This window comes from Neofelis nebulosa, chromosome 18 (genome assembly GCF_028018385.1).
Source record: "Neofelis nebulosa isolate mNeoNeb1 chromosome 18, mNeoNeb1.pri, whole genome shotgun sequence".
Taxonomy (NCBI): domain Eukaryota; kingdom Metazoa; phylum Chordata; class Mammalia; order Carnivora; family Felidae; genus Neofelis; species Neofelis nebulosa.
In genome coordinates, this window is record NC_080799.1 from 38,493,408 (window position 1) to 38,510,841 (window position 17,434).

General features: G+C 44.4%; 1 long non-coding RNA gene across 1 annotated transcript; it reads right to left on the reverse strand.

The window, feature by feature from the left end:
* Positions 1 to 5,644: 5,644 nt before the first annotated feature.
* LOC131501171 (uncharacterized) lies at positions 5,645 to 16,916 on the reverse strand. Its single transcript, XR_009256671.1, has 3 exons — positions 16,830 to 16,916; positions 10,115 to 10,295; positions 5,645 to 6,379 (listed from the first exon to the last, which is right to left on the reverse strand). It is a non-coding gene; the product is annotated as an uncharacterized LOC131501171 (long non-coding RNA).
* Between the last annotated feature and the right edge of the window lie 518 nt (positions 16,917 to 17,434).

The following is a 17,434-nucleotide window of genomic DNA, read 5'->3' on the forward strand; positions in this document are numbered from 1 at the left end:
CCCCCGCCCCCGTGTTACCTGGTATGACGCGCTGGCCTTTCTCCAGGTGTAACGTAGGTTTTCCCATGGCCATGTTCACGCTGCCCTGGGCTGTGGTGACTCATGCGTGAGCCTGTCCTCCCCCCTTGAATGTCAGCTCCATTAAATGGAGAGGGGGCCAGTATCTCACTTCACTTCTGTTGTCCTCATAGTCAAATACTGATTCTTGCACAGCGGTAGGTGTGGAGTAAATCATGGCAGAACTTACCCAGATTCTGCATTTCAAGGGTCTTCTCTTACACAGTGACCGTGCTCAGACCACTGTATACAAACCCCATATTTGGTGAACCTTTTGAGAAAGCTACCTTTGCCTCTGTTTCTCTTCCCTCAGACATCCTACTTCAGGGCTCCAGTGGCAACCTAAGTGTTTGTTTAGGCTAGATCTTTAAACACTAGGCTCCTTCCTGGAAGTCTTGATTATTTAAAATTAGTAACTTTTTGAAGACAAAATAATTTACATATGCTTTACCTTGTTGAAAATGTCCATTTAATACACACAGCAGTCCTAGATGGATACTATCATTAGCTCCATTATACAAACAGGAAGTATAATCCAGAGAGGTTAAGTAATTTGCATGATGTGACACAGCAGGGCTCAGATTGGAATCTAGACCATTTGATGCCAGGAACTTGGCTATCTTGGGGTGCGTGTGTGCATTCTTTAATTCCACATTCAGAGATTACTTACCACTTACCTTAGCTCTTCCTAAAATGAGATACTGTTTTTGGAGCCTTCTTGATCCATCCTGGCTGATGCTGAGACTCGGTGCTCCCTGGACATGAAGGCAGTGCATTGTGACACAGGAAGAAGAGCCCAGCCTGGGGGGGGAGGGCTCGGCCCTCATATCATGGCTTTGCCCCTTTGTAGCTCTGTGACCTTTGACAAGCCACCCCAGCATGCTAGCCTTGACTTCATCTTTTTCAACACACAGAAGCATCGAGTTGTGAGGATTAAGAGTGAAAATGGACAAAACATTCCCAATAAAGTACTCGGCACAAAGGAGTGCTGTGCAGACAGAAGCCGTAAATAGTAATGCATAGATCTCTACTTTTGGTGATGCACATGCCCAGATCATCATCCCCGTAGGCCCCGGGAGACTCCATCCGGTCTGCGTCTACTTCCTCACTGCCTAGCAGCAGACCTGGTGTGAGACGGACACTCTGCTATCTTTGGGAAAGTCTGCAGGCCCCAAACTTTATTTTCCTGATTTTTAATTTTTTAAAACTATTTATATTTGAGAGAGACAGAGAGAGAGAGAGTTCATGATTGGTGAAGGGCAGAGAGAGAGAGGGAGACACAGCATCCCAAGCAGGCTCCAGGCTCCAAGATGTCAGCACAGAGCCCGACGCGGGGCTCGAACTCACAAGCTGTGAGATCATGACCTGAGCCAAAGTTGGACACTTAACGGACTGAGCCACCCAGGCGCCCCTGTTTTCCTGATTTTTAAAGCGGGGCAATCCTACCTACCACCGGAGTGAAATGAGGTCCCCTGCACAAAGTCGGGAGTGTGGGGATGGGAACCTTGTATGCAACTTTATACAAACCGGATTGAGGTGACTATCCACAGTGAACCCGTTAGAGAAGATTCCCCACGTGCTTTTTAAAAGCCCTCATTCGATACCACCTCCCTTGTATGTACCCCTCCCTTTTGGAGCCACCAAGGAGATCACTAGGATGTACTCGGACCCATGCCTGCCCCATCCTACGGACCCAGTGGCAAGGGCGATGCCAGACCCTGGCGTGTGCCTGTCGGCAGGACACGGGCGGAGAGGGGCTGGGGCAGACGCAGTGGGGAGGAGGCCCTTGTTATCAACCGCAACGCAGCCATGAGATGTTCAATCTCCTAGTCCCTTCCCCAAGGCAGGACCCAGGTTGTTGCTGTTTGCAGCATATGCACAGAAGCTTTGGCCATAAAGAGGACGTTTTATGAGGACATATGCTTCATGCCCAGAAACACTGCCAGGCCCGAATGCTATTCCTTGGCGACACCATGATTATATCTCCATCGAGTCCAGGGAAGCCTCTCAGGTCTGCAAGCCTGCAATTTTGAAATGGATTTCACAGCTGCAAACTAGAAGATGACCCAATTTGTCTTTCCCATTCCTGCCTTCTCTCCTATAACTATGGAAATCTGCATCCACATCTCAGTGATGGACTACATAAAATATGCATCAGGACTTAGTGCTCAGATCTGAGAACTGCGGAATTTAGGGACAGCTGCTAAAGGGATCTCAGGGTAGGTGGGGGATGTGAGCAAATCCACAGAAGGGTATCTGCAGACTTCTGCTCCCCCAGACACAAAGGCCTTCTTTTTCTAAAACGCTTGTCCCAAAGGCAAGAAGAGGAGAGGATATATATATGCCCCCTTATCTTTTCTGAGGAACCTGGGGCTATGCATCCTCCAAAGAATATCCCAGATGGTAAACGGAACTGAAGTTTGCACATAAATTCTCCCCAGGGAATTGGTGGTTGGTGATAGCAAGCCTAATGAAATTTTTTATTGTGGTTATTACATACAATTTGTACAGTATATCATGCACGGAAATTTTTTCTGTTCCTATAAATCTGGAATTGCCAGCGTAAATGCCCAGGCTTACGAACTGCGGCAGAGCACAATTACCTCTAGATACAAACTCTCTTTAGGACATAAAAATCGTTGCTACTGAGAAGGCTGAATTGCACTGGCAATTTTGTAAATATCTGAGTGATATATTTCCTTTTGGATAAGTTTTCATAGCCTTGGAAAGCTGTCTTGTTTCTTAATGCTTTTGTTGTGTGTGTGTGTGTGTGTGTGTGTGTGTGTGTGTGTGTGTGTGTTTTCCCGGGTATCACTTGTGGTCCGAGTGTTGTTTTCAATCATGCTTAGTAAATCACACTATTGGACAAATGTCATTTATAAAAGGCTCAGAACTGCAAGGCTTTCCGCTGGCATTAAGAGGTCTGTCTTTAGAGCATGTTTCTTAAAGACGCAAGAGGAAAGAAAACAAAAACAAAAACAAAATTCAGGCCCGTTCCTCTACTTTCTACTTCTATATGGTCAGGTTTTCAAGTTGGAAGTTGGAGACCAGGTTTCCATTTTTAATGAGGGCTGATGTACAGCCCCTTCCTCTTTATGCTTTGATCAATCAATGAGGGGAATCATTCCTGGCTACACCGGGTTGATTTTCACAAACCGGCAAAACGCACCAGACGCATGAAGTTTCTGCACATTTTCTAGTTAGGCTTTATTACCAAGTATGATGGTGAAGGATGTTATACCCTCATATCGATTTTCTACAAGTTCTAATATTGGAGATAAGGAGAGTTCTTCCATCAGCTTCCAGCAAACAGAGAACGGAGACTGTTAAAACTCCTCATAACAGCTTCCAAAGGAAGACAACAGTGATGGATTATAGACTGCCCTAGAAGTGAGGCAACTCACTGAGCACATGAAAAGCGTTCAAACACTAGCCACTGATGAGGAGGAGAATATGCTCTCTTTCCTTTTCCTTTTCCTTCCTTCCTTCCTTCCTTCCTTCCTTCCTTCCTTCCTTCCTTCCTTCCCTCCCTCCCTCCCTCCCTCCTCCTTTCCTTCCTTCCTCTCTCCCTTCCTTCTTTCCTTCCTTCTTCCTCCCTTTTCTTCCTCCCTCCCTTCTTCCTTCCTCCCTCTTCTCTTCCTCCTTCCCTCATCTTTTCTCATTGAATCCTCATAACAATCTATGAGTGCCTATTATTCCGCATTTTACAAATGTGAGGAAAAAGCACTAACTTCCTTGTTGGGGTCCTACCGCTTGCGATGTGGTAGTTAGGATTTGAGCCCAGGTCACATTGGAGTGTGAGACACAAAAGTGGAACACAGTTGGTTGCCTGCTTCTTCCAACTTTTCTTTTTCCATGTTCATCCCAAGAGATTGACACTCAAGGCTCACAGAGCACCAGCTGACTGCTCCCTGAGACCCCCCACCCCCCAGCCCTGTGAAACACGTATTTGAGAAACAAAGAGAGGATTGATATGGGATTCCTATGCTAATAGCACAATGTTTGCACCTTACCCATGGGAACCTGATGAATGGATTTTATAAAGGCATCAGGAAGAGTGTGGGACTCAATATAAAGATACTCTGTAGATATGGACTGAATTTGTGTTAAGGTGATTGGGCAAAGAACCAAAACAAATAGGGCAAAGAACACAAACTACTATTTACCAAAGAAAAAGTAATAACAAACAAGAATAGGGAATTTTGTCACATTTCTAGTATTTAAAGAAATGCACAATAAAATAATAGGATGTCAATGTTCAGTGATTAAAAGAACCTTATTTTTCTAATCATAAGCCCGGCTATATTGAAAGTGAAGATGTTGGGACTGATAAACATTTATCTTCGTCACCAATAGTGGGAGTGAAAAGTGATAAAAAGTCAGTGGGGTTATGTATCCATTCATGCCTCTACTATTTCCTGGGCACTACGATGTGCCAAACTTTACTGGATGCTGAAATCCATGGGAGTGAATGGATCCAGTTCCTACCCTTGTGGAGTCTATACTCCACTTGGGGAGAGAGGTATTAATTGGAATATTTCACTAGTGACTATAGAATGACAAAGTAAGAGTTGTTCAAAAAAGAGGCATGTATCAAATGTGAGTATACAAAGAAGCCTGGTCTAGGCTAGAGAAAATAAAAGCATTTAGAAACATTTAAAAAGAAAACTATTCCCTGAGCGCCATATATGCATATTAAAACATACACCTTGGGGGGCACCTGGGTGGCTCAGTCGGTTAAGCGTCCGACTTCAGCTCAGGTCATGATCTCGCAGTTTGTGGGTTCGAGCCCCACATTGGGCTCTGTGCTGACGGTTCAGAGCCTGGAGCCTGCTTTGGATTCTGTGTCTCCCTCTCTCTCTGCCCTGCCCCCTCTTGCTCTGTCTCTGCCTCTCAAAAATGAATAAACGCTAAAAAATTTTAAAACATATACCTTACGTCTAGTGACTCCATTTCAATAACATTTTTGGAAATAATCATTGGTTTACATCAATCCTTTTACATGGGGAGATTCATCATTGCGTTGTTTATAATAACAGACATTTGGAAACAATATTCAGCAGTGGGAGAACACTCGAGGTGTGGTATAAACGCACGGGGAAACTCCAGGCCTTACTTACCAATCAGGATTTTGAAGACTTTACGTGACACAGATTATGTGCTAATACACTGTCAAGTGGAGACTGGCTGTACCAGAAACTTGCACATATTATGAATTTAATTGCATTAAACAGAGAAAAGGAGTGGAACAGAAGAAAACGGTGTGGGATCACAGGTGAGTCATATTATCTTTACTGCACTTACTGTGTTTCCCCAGATTTCTGCAACGAACCCGTATTATTAGTTCATTATAAAACAAAATGATGAATTTTTAAACAGAGGAGAGATTCAGTTCTGGAGTAAATGTTGAGTGGGTGGACACACACCAGGTGTCTGTGTACAAATGGGAAAGATGAAGTGTCCTCTCTGGCTGAGGGCAGTTTTGGCCTTGGAACACGGCTGACCGTCTTCTCTTCCGTATCAGACCCCCCAACACCCCCTTCCCCCTGCCCGGTGTGCCTGTCTCCCCGACTGACCTGTGCTATGTGTGTGCTCCTCTCCCGGGAGTGGGAAAGAGTTGAACCTGGCGTGATTTATTTAATATTTAATTTCTTTAATTAGCACTAAATAATAACACTATTCACCAGGTCCCTGTTCTCAGTGCTTTACAAATATTAACGTATTGACCTGTCCTCAAAGTATTAAAAACTCTTTTGATTCAGCCATTCCGTTTCAATCAAGTTTTTCGGAAGTAATCATTGATTTACATAAATCTTCACGCACAAAGCTTTTCATCGTTCTGTTATTTATAATAAACAGAAATCTGAGTTTAAAAATCCTCCAGGCTTGCAAAATGGTGCCACCACCGTGGAACCCAGTTTGGTGGTTCTTTAGAAAGCTACACAAATTACCATGTGACCCAGTGGTTCCACTCTTGGGTATGGTTGATCCTTTTTATGTGCAAATTCTGTGTTTGCAAATTTGCCTATTCACTAAAGTTAATCTGTAAGCCCCAAATCAACGCTCCTGGTAATTTGGGGGTCAGGCATGCTGACATTCGTGTAGTGACAAAAATTTAAATTGCGCACCTGGTATATTCCCAGCTGAGTTCAAACAAGGTGACACTGCTGTGTCTTCTTGTCATCTACGAAGATGACCAGTGGATGCAGGTGGTAAGGGCAGTGCCTCGGAAAGCCGGAAGCTCCGGTTCTGGGGCCAGTCGACTGGGGACAGTGGGGTGGCCTCGGGGAAGTCACTTAGCACCTCTGAGACCCATCTTCTCCTGTGTAAAATAAAGAAAATAGGATCTACCAGGACAAACTGTAATCAGTGTGATAGGTATCTATATATTTCGCCTAGGAAAAGGACTCAGTATTTGCTAATTCAGTGTTTGCTGTGACTTCATAGATCACAACTAAAGCACGTAATGTGAATTGATTGTATAAACCCGAAAGAATCGAAAAGATGTATCTAAATACTTGTACACAAATGTTTACAGTAGCAGAAATATGGAAGACCTCAAATACCCATAATGGATGAGTAGGCGAACAAAATGTGGTATATTCATATAACAGAATATTAGTTGGCCGTAAAAAGGAACAAAGTGCCGATACTTTGTGCATCACAACGTGCGTGAACCTGGAAAACATTTTATAGTTAAGTGAAGGAAGCCAGACACGAAAGGTCACATACTGTATGATTCTATTTATATGAAATGTCCAGAGTAGGTACATCCATCGAGACAGAAAGTCGATTAGTGGTTGGCAGAGGCTGAGGGAGGAGGAAACGGGGAGTGACTATTTAATGGGTCTGGGTTTTCCTTTTGAGGGTAATGAAGATGTTTTGGAGCTAAACAGAGGTGATGAATGTTTGCACGACATTCTCAACATACTTAATGCCGCTGTTTTGGTTTTTTTTAAATGGGTAATTGCATGTTGTGTGAACTCCGTCTCACTAAAAATACTCCTGTGAAGTAGGGATTAGTATTACACCCATTTGACAGCTGAAGAAATCAAATCAGGAGCCCAAGGCCCCCAATGGCAAAGGAGCTGGGATCGGAGCCCAGACACCTGACCAGCTGTGTAGAGGCATTAGACCCCCATGATGTGCTTCAGCCTTTGCAGAGCAAAGCGTAGATCCTGGCTCATGGTAGTTTCCTTTCTTTTCCTCCTGCTTCCTTTGCAAGCATGAACTGTATATGGTTGGACTTCCTCACTGTCATTTTCCCAGAGAACAAAGGGATGTATTTGACTCATTCCCTTCGTCTTCTATTATGTCAGTCAGGTTCTAAAAGCATGCTCCATTGCAAAAACTGAACATGCCCAAAAATTGGCATGAAGCTGAAGAAAACATTCATGAACGAACAAACAAACAAACAAAGAAGGTCCAGACCTGCACTTTTCTAAATGATGTAGGAGAAAAATAATGGGCCAGAGGAGAGAAACCCGGCTGTGTTCCCCCGGGGCCCTAAGATTTATCACCTACACATGCAGGATGCTACAGAAAAAGATCTGGTGACCACGGCCATAACTCACAAGCCCTCCATTGCAGCCTGCTACTTTCTGATAGTACCTGAAACGTGGGGCCTGCATCCTGGGGAACAGTCCCAGGGGGTGGAGCCTCATCCCTAACAACCCTGCCTCCTTCGCTTCAGGCCCATCATTGGAAGGTGTGGCACGTGGGGAACTGGTGGGGGGGATAAGTGTTTCAGGGGCAGATCTGATGATTTCATGGTTGTGGTTGGGGTGGGGAGACAAAGCAAAGCGGACAAAAACAAGCCCAGGTGTGGACCTTGTGTTTGGGGAAACTGTGCTCTCCTCTGAGGGAAAAAAAAAAGGTTCAAATAATGGGAGAGTTTGGGCACTCTTAAGAGTATCTCTTAAATATTGGGCACTGTACTTGCAGGTGTTTTTGAGGCTTTTAAACAAGTACCTAAAAATTACTCCTCCTCCAAGGTGCCCACGGTTTGAATGGAGTACGGAGAATCAACCATATATAAAATAGGGGTGTGGCTTTCAGTGGTGGGAGGAAGTTTGTATGGTTTCATTAGGAACGATTGCATTAGCATGAGCAAAGTGATGTTTTTATTATTGATTCCACTGAAAATCACTCGGGATTCATGGAAATGAGATGTATTCTGTCCTCCCTTTTTTCCTCTGCCCAGAAAGTCCTTACAAAATTAGGATTTTTTTTCTATACCTCTGTCTCTTGTATACGAGCAAATATGGTGGTTCAATTTCTGATCCGTTTTCTTGAGGGACACTTATGGTCAGATTTGAGGCAGCGAGTGAGGTTGCTGGCCCTTAAAATATCACCCGTGATGACCAACGCCTAAAATTCCAGCGATAGGTGGGGATTTCTTTGGGATATTTATTGTCTTTGTTTCTGAGGTTCTCCACCCAAGGGCAAACTAAGATGTGAAAAATATTCACTCCAGCTTTTTAAATGTGTTGTCAGCTGGCACCAGAAGCAGTCAGTTGGCCCAGAGCCTCTGCTGTGGGCTCAGACAAGACAGGTCTGAGTTCTAGTATGGTCCCTGAGTAGGGGCATGACACCAGGTAGGTTCCTTAACTTCTGAAGGTCGATGGTCTCCAGTGATGCCTGCTTCATAAAGTTGTCATGTGGGTTAAAATCGCTCATGGACTCACGGCCTTAGGGTAGTACTGACCTACCTAGGAGGCATGGGGGGGTTGGCTCCAGACTATTGCAATAAAGTCAGTATCACTGTGAAATGAGTCGATGAATTGTGTGGCTTCCCAGTACGTAGAAAAGCTATGTTTATGCTATGCTGTAGTCTGTCAAGGGGGAATTAGGTATAAAAAAATGTATATACCTTCATTTAAAAATGCCTTATTGTTAAAAAATTCTAACCATCCCCTGAGCTTTCAGCAAGTTGTACCCACTGATCACAGATCAATGTAGCAAATATAATAATAATGAAGAAGTTTTGAAATATGGTGAGAATTGCCAAAATGTGACACAGAGAGACAGGAAGTAAGCAAATGCTGTCGGAACAATGGTGCCGATAGACTTGTTCGGCACAGAATGATCACAAAAGTTCAATTTGTAAAACAGACACACACACACGCGCACACACACCCAAAACCAGAAAACTCCACAGTATCTGTTAAGAGCAGCAAAGTGAAGTGCAATAACGGCATGTGTCTGTAGAGTGGAACACGCAAGAGGTGGGTGGGAGTCCGTGTTCTTGGGTGGACCCCTCAGCTCTGTCCCTTAGCAGCTGGGTGACCTTGGGCAAGCCACCTCTCTGCACCTCTGTCCAAGCAATGTTCTGGAACCGACCTGCACTGGCTCACGAGAGCTGATGGTTAAATACTTGGGAGTTTTGTGAGCAGGTGGTTAAATAGTTGGTAGCTTCAACTTGGCTATGGTGGGAATAGTGACATCACAGAAATCAGCAAACATTACAAAGCGGGCCTCCGCCCTCCACTGCCCCCTTGTGAGAACGGGTTTACCAGCACACCGCTGCACAGTTCCTCAAGGGTTCCTCGAAATAATTACGAGATAATTTATGTAAAGAGCTCAGCACAGTGCCTGGAATTTAACAAGCTCCTTATTAAAGTTATTTACTACTGCTACCACCAACAAGAATTAAGTAATAATAATGTTATCATAGTGCTTTGGACATAGCAGGTACTTGAACATCTTAATCTCTTTCCTAGCCGTTCATGATTACGTTTTCTGGGAAAGGGACTATAAAGTGAATCTATGCAAAAGTAAATTCCAAGGGTGCAGTTTGTCTTTAAGGGTCACTTTTTATTTTAACGTTTATTTATTTTTGAGAGAGAGAGAGAGACAGACAGACGGAGCATGAGCGGGGGAGGCCAGAGAGAGAGACACACACACAGAATCTGAAGCAGGCTCCAGGCTCTGAGCTGTCAGCACAGAGCCCGACATGGGATCATGACCCAAGCTGAACTCAGACGCTTAACCGACTGACCCACCCAGGTGCCCCAAGGGTCACTTTTGACCTTCAGACAAAATGGAAACTTGGTACCTTCTCACTGACCACAGTTCGAGGTGGACACTCAGATGTCCGTGTGGCCGTGCTGAGAAGCCAAAGCCAGACTGCATCCTCGCTTTCTTCAGCCCATTAAGTTTTCCTCTCCTGCCACGGCAGCTGAGTGACTAGGGGCTCTCCTCTCCCATCATGAAGCTGTCAGCACCCATGGTGGGCCCTGCAAAGTAGAAAGAACAGTTTATCCACAGAGCAGTGGCAGCATCATTGTTTATGAAATGATAACCTGCTTCAGGTAGCAGCAAGTTCCAACATTAGCACAACAAAAGCTTTGAGCTGGACCATCTGTTGCCACGTGGACAATCTGGTGGGCTTGCCAAAGCCATTTATCCGTGTCGAGTGCATATCCACACTGGCCAGTCCTCATGCTGAGCAGAAAGGAAATTTAAAGAAAGGCCCATCATTTATCATTGTAGACAGCTGGGCTGGAGTGTGGGCAGAGAATATATATATATTTTTTTCCTTGAGAGAAACAAAGACCCTGAAGATGGGGAATGCTTGCTCAGCTCCAAGCTTCTTGCTAAGGACAACTGTTCTAGCTCTTTCCTTTCTTCCTGCTTTTCCAGACAGTAGAAGTGAAACTGTAGCCGTGGATGCTTGCGTGCTTCCCTGCCCCTATATCTCATGAATGGGTGGCACTTGGAGCTCTTGGGTCTTGAGCTGGGGTTGGCACATTTATGTGTGTCTCCTGGAAGGGACCTCCAAAACAGAACCTTCCTGCCATGTCCAGGGAGACATCAGTAGCAAAGGCCATTGACCTTGGAGCTTGCAGCCTTCCACGTGAGTGCAGGCTGGTCAGTGCAGTGTGGGGAACTGGGACATGGGAACTCAGCTCCCTGGACTCCGGTTTTGTGTTCTACAACATGGTCACACGTCTACTTCATAGTCCTGTCTGTGTGTGCTAGGTCACCTGTGACTTTTGTGGGCCCCTTCTCCACCAAAACTATTCAGTAACATATTTGGTGACTGTCGGTATAAAGACAAAGATACTAATATTATATAGGCAGACAGTTTCCTCAACCTAGATGTTCATTTTTTTCTTCTGTTTTTCAATGAAATTGAAACATTTTTGCAGACTCTGAAATTTATTATGGGGGAAAGAATGTATTTATTATATATAACGGTTAAGATACCACCACCACAAGTACCCACCTCAAAGTCTCAAAGGGTGGTTGTAAAGGTTGTATGAATTGATTCATATCAAACTCCTAAGGTGATTACGTGGCATATGTTAAGGCTTTGTGTTAGCCTCTCACCTGCTCACTTTGCTAACTGTCTTATTTATAAGCCAGCAAGCATGCTGAGAAGCAGTAGACATACTGGGTAAGAGCAAAGCTAGAGTTACAAGACCTTTATGAATAAGTCATAAACACCTAAGAAAACACTGCCACTGCATTGAGGTCCCAACTCAAGCCATTCCTCTCTGCAGTATTTTCGTTACCAAATCCCATTTAAATGACCAGCATTGCACATATACAGAATTGGATAGGTGGTTAATGACGCGTGAGGACATTTTATAGGAATCCACTTGACCTGCAAGGGATCAACTCTGTGATTTGATTAAAGGCTTAACCTTTCAGAGTTTGGCTCTGACCCCATGTTCGTAGATAAATCTCCAGAGCTGACAGATCCTGACATTTAAGAGTTTGGCCCAAGGTAAGGTGATACTCCATTTTCCATTTTCTTGATAGAGACAAAATAGATGTAGGCATGCTCTAAATTACCTGCGTTATTTTGGACAACCTTACATGCTCTCTTGGCCTCAGTTTCTCCATCGGTAAAATAACAGCCAGGCTTCTTTGAAGCTTAGTTACAATTCTTCTCAGATTGTGGGGGATTCATGAAGTACTTCCAGTGGCTGATGGGGAAGTCCAGTGGGCAAGACCTTGCTCCCCTCCCCTTCCAGAAAGCTCCATGATGATCTCTATAGCTTCTTGGAGTTCACTTACAAAAGAGTTTTATGGCTAAAAAAACGAGTGTTGTGGCTAAACCAATAAGGTGTGTAAAACCAGACTAGATGACATGTCTTTTCAATAGTAATTATGATGTTTGGAAGCAGTGGGCCAAATCTGAGATAAAATTCATTAGGAATACACGTAAGATTCCACACTGAATCCCTCCAAGAACAGCATTCAGCTACAGAATGAGGATATACGCTTAGGAAAACACAAAAGCTTTGGGTGGTTTAGCTTGTGGAAATCTCAGTATGAATTAAAACTCTCATGTTTTCATAAGAGAATAAGCTCAAGCAACTATCAGTCACCTCTGCAACCACCACCGCCATGGTCAACTAATATGCGTTTGGGCTAACTGTACAGAAGAGGTCATCTTCAGAACCAGAAAGGTGAATTTCCTTTTCTACTTCTTGCTGGTTGTAACACACTCTACATTTTAGGGGTGTAAGTGTCATCATGATGGTATTTCTTGATTTCGATGAGAAGTTCCAAGAATATCCATACCCTTTCCATTCAAACCCCTTTTCTGAGAGTTCCTTGGGAAACCATAAGCCAATAGAAATATGTTAAAATCAAAATCATCATAAGCACTTATTCATGAGACTAAGAGAAGTTCAAAGTGCATGGTATGTGTTATCCTATTAAATCTCATTTAATTGCCATAGCTCCCTGTGAGTAAGTTCTTCTAGTGCCATCTTTTTTTTTTCACCCCAGAGGAGGAAATGAAGGCACAAAGATGTTGAATAATTGGCATAATATCATAGGGCAAGAGGCAGAACAAGTGAAAACTCGACTACAAGTTTGCCACTGGCTAGGTCCAGGCCAAGGAACCTCCATGAAGGATTGCAGGAGAGCTGTCTTGGAGTATCTGGCTTCAACTTGGATTCTAGGCAAGTTCTCTACATGAATATGAATCAACGGATCCTCCCATATCTGGCCATCTACATGGTACAAGAGGTCAGAGCAGTGACTTTCACATTTATGGAAGAAAACAGTACCATTCTGACTGCCCTTGTGAAACCAGACAGCCCCTGACCCTTCTATTTCCTATTAGCAAGAGGGGAGCAAAGCATATGATAGTGACTCCAGCATGCTTGCCTCTGAACTCTACAATGCGCTTGTCCATCGTAGACGTGGCCAAGCAGTGTCTGTGTCCTGAGCCAGCAGTTCACTCTTCCCTGCTCTTCTGGAGGAATCAGAGATTAGGGGGCAGAGAAGCAAGTCGATGGGGTGGAAACTCCCACCATTGTCCTCTGGTGCAAAGATCCTGAAGTCTAGACTCTAAGTGGGCAGTGTATACTCAAGACCAAGAAGAGAAGTCAGAACTTGGTCATAAAGTGGTTATCATCAGATTCCTAAAAGGCCATGATTGAACAGAGACACGTCTGGTTGAGTGTGGGTCAGAGGTAGAACCCTGGCCAACGAACATGGAGGAGCAGACTTGGTTTCTAGTCGTCAGACCAGTCCAGCAATGGCATGAGTTGTCTTGTGAGGTGGGTCGTCCCTGTCATGAAAAATGTTCAGAAAGTGAGGATGTTTGGCAGGGACTGTGTGGATCAGCTCTAGTCAGCAGGCAGCCCGAGGACCAGTTCCTGCCTACACATTATTACTAGTCTGCAGGGGTAGCAAACAGAAATTGTGAGTAAGCTTTTAGAGAATTTAGAGGAATTTGACATAGTAATTTTTACATCTGTCAAATCTAATAATAATATTATGTGGGCTTGTATATATTGCACATTTTATTTTTCCTGGTAACTTTTATTTTTAAATACAAGCATTGGTCTACGGATGCATAAAATAATTACAGAGGAAGTCCTGCTCCATAGGGAGTTTGAAAAGCATCACTGAGGGGGTTTTCTGATTGAGGAATCCATAGCAAGTAGAGATTGGGCTGTATAGACCCTAAAGTCTATAGTAAGCCTGGGTCATATGTACTGCGATGAATAATGAATGCAAATTACCTAGCACATGGTAGGTACTCAACCTTTCTTACCCTAATTTCATGATTATCATAGCGCATGCATTGGGAGGCCACCCATACGTGCACAAAAATTAAAAAATTAGGTTTACATAGGAGGGAAGTAGGAAACTTAATTGTAGTCACAGAGTCTTTGCCTCTGTGACTTTAGATGCATGCTTGCACACACACGTGCACACACACACACACATCTGCCTACTTTTTTCGTACTGTGGGCCTCTAAGAATAACCCTTACTCTTCTCCTCTGCCTCGGGTTTTGTGTTTCATTTGTACACCGTGCATTAGATAGGATGAGGTCAAGTGGCCATCACTTATGGTTAGCCTAGGTTTTCTTCTTCCTTTTTAAACCTTTCTATTTGAACTGAAACTTGGGAAGGAAACCTTGATATCTGAGCTCTGGGACTGTAACGACTCACAGAGAGCAAGGCGATTTCCAGCCCCAGGTTTGGGACGACACGGGAGGCGGGTAGCCACGCTGATGGCCACTAGGTGGCGAACGCAAGCTCTCTCTGCTGTTCAAACGCAGCGGCTGGGATCGGTTTAGCACACAAAAGATGATGGAAGAGAAGTGACATATAGACCAGAGCAAGTTGGAGTGAATTATCCTGAGCGTACCTGACCAGGGACTTTATCACTTCCTTTGTTGGGAGTGGATGGGGGTGGGGGGCTGGAAAGGATGCTTGAGCTAACTCCATAGTAAATGATTTCTGCTTTCCATTCTACTGGGTAGGATATGGTATGTTCAGCCAAGCCTGCTTTTTCCTTCCCTCTTTCTCTTTTTCCCCATGAAATACTAAATTAAAGAATCCCTCCAGATCTTCCTGTTTACCCATGTATCTGACATGAGGCGTTTATAGCCACCATTCAAGCAACCGCAGTGAGAGAGAAACAGGCGTCAGGCCACCTTACAGCCTGCTGCTTTAATTAACAAGGCTCATTCCTGCCCAGGTGTGTGAGCTACCATATATGTGGCCAGCGGCTTGGACAAGGCTAAAATCAAAACGAATGTGTGCACTGTGTTTGGACAGATGAGACCCCCACCTGCCATGCTGTGGAGTGACGCCTTTCAGGTTTGGAGGGAGCCGTTCCCCGCCATAAAGCTGGAAGGCAGCAGTGAGCCCATCATCCACTTTTGGCAGGTTTGAGGAGTCCAGATGTCCATCACGAAATGGGTTATTTAATGTATCTGTGGGCTGTTTGCAGAATGGGAATGCCTCCGTTTTTTGCAAACACCGAGTGTGCAAATGCCAAATGTGTTTGCCATCAGCATCAACTTGTGCAAGGGTACCAAATGTGCATAAAGGACTCTTTGTATTCCATCCGATGCAAATCAAACATTTTGCATTTCAATTGATGTCTACTTAATTCTATTTCTTACCCAGAAGCAGCTCCATTAGGTCACCCTGCCAAACTCTGGTGTCCCTATGGACTTCTCCCTATGGGGCAGTTATCAAACTTGACTGTCTCTGGAGCACTTGGATGTGGCACGGTGCTGACCCTACTCACCTCCATCCCATCCCATCCCAGCCTGCTTAGCCGAAAGGGACTGGAAGAATAACCCTGGTTTAGAGGAGACGCCTCCAAGACAAGATTCGGAGAAAAATAATTCTTTTTGGACACAAACCAAAGTAGGGGCATTGTCAGACTGTCAACATCAAAATGCATTACTTAATCCCATTCCCTTAAATCCGTACCTTTTAGCTGTGTGTGTGTGCATGTGTGTGCGTGTGCATGTGTGTGAATGGGTGTGCACAACTTACACCTTTGAGACTGTGTTTATAGAAGCTGATTCACTTCCTAAGAGGGGAAATGTATATATGTACATGTATTCGGAATACTGTGAGCATTTTTAGGGCGGACTCATGGACCTTCTAAATGTCTATGGATTAAGAAACTGCTCCCTTTTCTACGTATGGTTCAAACCACATCGAAAGTTTATTAAAATTGCTGATAACCATCTGAATACTCATCTTGTATTCTCACTCCATATAGTAGACTGGATTTCATTAATCACACTTTGTCACTCAGAGTAAATACTACGCATGGAAGTTACCTCCTCTAAATGTTACCTTTAGGTAACATTGGAAGCGTTAACTTGGAGTAGGAAGATTATTTTGATTAAATATTTTGATCAAGGAGTTAGTGTGCAGCCAACCTATATAGTGTCTTCTGTGCTCAAAGAAACCTTGACCCTGTAGGAAATCATTGCTCAAGGAAAGACTATTTGGGACGTGCTGGTTTTATGTGCCTAATAATACAAACTCCCCTTGAAGCCAACTCCTCCCAGGCAGCTCAGCATCCAAGACAGTGGGATCAGATACACTGACCATTTCACAGAGCAAGTTGCCTTCTGGATGCAACCTGACCAATATAAAAACTAGTCCCTCACCAGAGTTCTGCCCGATGCACCTTTGCTGATGTTTTGCCTGCCGTTAATCTCCTCTGAGTCCTGCTGAGCATGCCGTCCATGTCCTTAGGTAACTGTTAACAACTGCAGTATTTGAATTACTCTGCTTTCTGCATTTCTTTTCATGTGGGCCCACTGAGGCTTTCCCTCCCCTCCTAAAATTATGTTAGTCTCCCCCCCACTACCCAAGCCAATTTTGATTGAAGCGAGACATTTATGTAAGTCTCATTTCTACCATCTTATGAGGGCTTTGGATCTGCCCCCCCCCCCTCCTTTTTTTCCTTTCAGCCAACTCCAATCAACACAGAAATAGCTCAGACATCACCTTCTCCAGGAAGCCTTTCTTGACTGACCTTCTCTGGGTTGGATGTCCTTCCTCTGCCTTCCTCTTGCATCTATTTGTAGCATGGTGATTATTATATCATGTCATGCTTGTATGTTTCTAAGTCTGTCCCTCAACCAGGCTGGGAAATCTGTAAGGCCAGAGATGGAGAGATTGTGTCTTATAGCACAATATAGCCGTGTCTCTATGGTGATTATGGAATTCACACATGAAGGCTTCTGACGGAGCCCTGACCCTTGGTCTTTTCTGTACCAGGGTGTCAGTCATGCCCGCTTCCCTCTTTCTGTGTCATACCCCCTCGCCGTCTGTAAGCCTCCTGCTGGTTCTTATCTCCTGGGTTGACTAGTCTTTCTCCTGGGTCACTTCCACACCCGAATTATTTTCTCAAGTCCATTCCTATGCCCTAAGCAAGCTCTCTCCTAATCCCAGGGCCTCCCCTTTCCCCATTCCACTAGTTCAGTATCTGGGGCTCCCAGCATCCACACTGCCAATGGTATCTACTGCCGTTTTAACTTTAAGAGATCGATTCTTGGGGCACCTGGGTGGCTCAGTCGGTTAAGCATCCGACTTTGGCTCAGGTCATGATCTCACAGTTCATGGGTTGGAGCCCTGCAT